General features: G+C 35.2%; 1 long non-coding RNA gene across 1 annotated transcript; it reads left to right on the top strand.

Moving 5' to 3' along the window:
- Positions 1002-2614, top strand: LOC104771325. Its single transcript, XR_764802.2, has 2 exons — positions 1002-2001; positions 2518-2614. It is a non-coding gene; the product is annotated as an uncharacterized LOC104771325 (long non-coding RNA).

The raw sequence follows: 3930 nt of genomic DNA, 5'->3' as shown, positions 1-3930 counted from the left end.
AAAATTTCATTGCCTCTAAAATGTTTAAGTTTTAGAAAATAATTATAAAAAATATAAGATAGATAAGATATCTCTTTTCTCTTCTCCTCTCTTTCTTTCTTCTTCTTCTCCGACTTGAGTATATCGGCGATGGAGACGAGAAGCCGGCGATTATTATGGCCAAACTTGAAGGCGATCAAGTGCTTTTGACTCCCGTGGCTGATTCCGATGACAAAGACGAAGGTTCTTCTTAATTCAAAGGCACGAGGTCTAGTTTTATTTTCACCTGATTTAGAATCTTGTTATATGTTTCCTCATTTCAAGAGATATGTGAATTAAAAGTAGAACTGGACTGATATTAAGCTCTTTGTTCCTTTCAAGATTTATTCTTCAGAGATTTGGCCGATTTTGTTTTCCTTTAATTAAAATCTTGGAACTTGTTTTACCCTAGATTCAATCTATTCATAAGAACACTTCTTTAGATAAGTTGGTTAGCGTGTGAATTAGCCAAACATATAATGATCTTTATTCTGCATATGCTGATAAAAATTTGACCTCTAGGGATTAAGTAGAGTATGAATTTTCATCCCAAGTGTTTTGGTTAGAATTTGTCGATTACTGAGTCTTTATGTTATGGTCATTCATGTTGTCTTGTGGTCTGATGCTTTAGCTATTTTCTGCAAACTTACAGTGCTTGTTGTTCATTAGGGGGTTGGGCGTCGAAGAAGTTCATGAAAGGCTGGTAACCCAAACCTTGAAATTTTGCATTCGATGAAGTTTTCTTCAGTTAACATCTTCTTCTTTCTCTCTCATTTGAATTACCATCTTCCTCTTTCCGTCTCAGATCACTGGCAGCTCCATCTCGATTGCTAAATCATCCGCCATGTCCTCACAAGCTTCTCTACTTCAGAAACAGGTCAAAGGTATACACAAAACCATATGAATCTTTACAAAAATCTGTTTGGTGTTGTTCTTTGTTATTGAATTCGATTTGTTTTTTTATTTGTACAGATCTTTGTAAGTAGCCCTAAGAATAATATCCGATATCCGCGGATATCCGGATCCGAATTCAATCCAAAAATTCGGATATTCGGCCAGGATGAATCCGGATACGGATAGTAAATTTCCGATCTAACGGATACAGATCCGGATTCAGATAGTGAACAATTTTTGGTTCGGATATCCGGATCCAAATAGTTATTAGTCTAATGGGTTTAATAATACTAACGGACCAAACAATACTAACAGACCTAACTAAATTATTGGGCCTAACTAAACTTATGGGCCTACTAATGACGCAAAATAACCTAGCTACTCTTATTTTTCTTCCCACGATCTCTCTCTCCCTTTCCTTTCGTTTTCTGTCCTTGTTCATCTCCTCCAATTTTTCAGATTGCTTTCCTCTTCTAATTTCATAAGAGAAGATCGTATCAAAAGAAGTGTATGTTTGCTTTCATACTTTTTTTAATCTTTACATTTGGAGTGGTTATAGAAAAAGAATTGAATCTTATGATGAGATTTGGACAGACCCATACCAGATCCGGCGTTTAGCTATGACAGTTAACGAAATCAAGAGAAATCAATAAGAAAATAGAACAAAAGAGGTTCTAGGGAAGATATTTGAGTTTGTGATTAGTATGCTAGGGTTTCGTTTGGTGGTGGTGAAAATTAAAAAAGGGACGGATCCAGATATCCGCGGATATCCGGTTTTTAGACACGGATATTTGTATTCGGATATCCGTAGTCACGGATCCGGATTCGGATAGTGTTTTCATATATCCGCTGGAAACGGATTCGGATTCGGATAGTCCGAAAAAGCCGGATATCCGCTCCGTTTACAGGGCTATTTGTAAGCATCCTGTAGATGGATTTTGCTGGTCTATTTCCTGATATTTTGGTTTTGATTTGAGAGACTTACAGATGAATACAGGTTGGTTTCCATAGATGTATATAAGATATAGTGCTGAATTCCTGACTCCCCATGGGACAATATGTAGCCAGCTTGATCTAGCCTGATTTCAAGTAGGTTTCTTCATCAGGTTTTTGCTTAGTTTCTTTGAATATATAGCCAATAAAGAGTAAAAGTGCAGTTTTGTGTGTTGGGTTTGGTAATTTGACATGAAAAAAAAAAGAATTTTCTCGGGTCTCTTGTGAACACGCCGAGTGATCTTTTTAGTACAGTCTAGTTAATGTAATGGTTGATGCGTTGGGGGTATTCAACTTGATTTAATATAGGTTTCTAAATGTTCATAGATTGCTATAAAGACATTCAAATAGTTTGCACAAAAGAAAAAAAGTCTTTTAAATAGAAATTTTTATTATGTCTGCAATTCGTGAGTTTTGTTTAATTTGGGATTTGTGCTTAATGGCTATTGTGTTATAAAGGTCGTGTAGCAGCATGAACAAAGATGAATTTGTGAATGAGAAATAAAAGTTTCCGATATTCATAGAAATCTATTGATACTCTTTAATTAATTTGTTTTTTTTATATATCATATTGCTTCTATCTTTGTATTGAATTGAAAAACTTGATTGCAGGAGCTATGAAGTCAAGCATCAACAAGAAAGAAGAATGAGTTCTCAAACATTATGTACAGTGGAGAAAACACGTTTGAATAGTCAATTCGCTTCTTAATGTATGTAAATACTAATTAGTCAATTTCTTCTTGTTTGTGCAATTTCTTATGTGAAAGTGAAACCCATCGGCTTGCAAACAAGTTTTTATTATTATGATAATTGGAATAAAATGGAATTTTTTTCGTAAAAATCATTCTCTAAATATGTTATTGGTATCCAAAATAAATAAATAAGATCATTGATACTAAGATTTTTGTGTGTCTATTCTAGTAGGTTCAATTAACTTTATGCAGTTGTGATACTTAAAATGTCAATCCAATTGGGAATCTTTACTATCACTCAAGATGCAATCAAGAAGTCACAAGTTACGCCAATTAAAAAAGAGTGTTTTTCAAACAATCCTAGAATGGTCAAAATACAAACCGATGTGAGTCACATAACCAGAAACGAAAATGTATGACCAGAATTGAACAAAAATAAATGAAACCGAAATTGATTCTAAGCATGAACAAATGAAACAGTCTTGAGAATGTAATATCAATCAAAAAGATAAAAGTCCTAAGGATGGGAGTAATTGATGTCGGTGGAGTATCCTAGTCTACAGAGTGTTTAACATACCACAAGCAAACTATCCCTAAACAATGAACATCACAACCTAGCTAATCCAATCTCTTGGCAAAAGCTACTCAGACTCAAGCACTTCCAGACCTAGCTCTCGCTAGAGAAACATGGTCGAGCAGGCATTACAAACAAGTTCATTCACGTCAACAGACATCCTAGACAACTAATCTCTTAGGCTAGAAACGTAAGTCTTTGGCACTAGTTGGTCAGACATTTCATCAAACACCTTTTTTGGGTGTGGAAATGTCTCAAACCTAGTCTCAATTGATCAGAGAGAAACTAGTATTTCTAACTCTTGTCCAAAAGGGAATCATACAATCAAATCTTAAACACTCTACATCCTAAGATCCTCCACCTAATCTATCCCATCCTCAAGAACTACCACACTACTCAGCTCCGGAAATCATCACCAAAGATACAAATCCAGAAAATATTGAACAAAGCATAGTAGATAGATATAAATGAGAAGAACAACTTTGTAGAAGAAATCCAATGCAAAAACTCAATAAAATCAAAGCTATCTGGATTACAAGATCGGAGTACGTTTTGGTGGCTAGGTAAATCTTAGAAAAGAAAACGAGATAAAAGACTAAGATGTCCCAAACCAACACTTAACAAAATTTATATATAGTAAAAACGTGTGAATCCCTAAAACTTAAAACGACAAGATAGAGCGTCGGTTCGGGAATCTCCTGAAGCGTGTGAACCCAAACATGTGCGGTCGAGTCGCGTGTCGTCTCTCTCTGGGGTGCG

This window comes from Camelina sativa, chromosome 20, assembly GCF_000633955.1.
Source record: "Camelina sativa cultivar DH55 chromosome 20, Cs, whole genome shotgun sequence".
NCBI classification, from domain to species: domain Eukaryota; kingdom Viridiplantae; phylum Streptophyta; class Magnoliopsida; order Brassicales; family Brassicaceae; genus Camelina; species Camelina sativa.
This window is presented reverse-complemented; position numbering and strand designations above follow the sequence as displayed.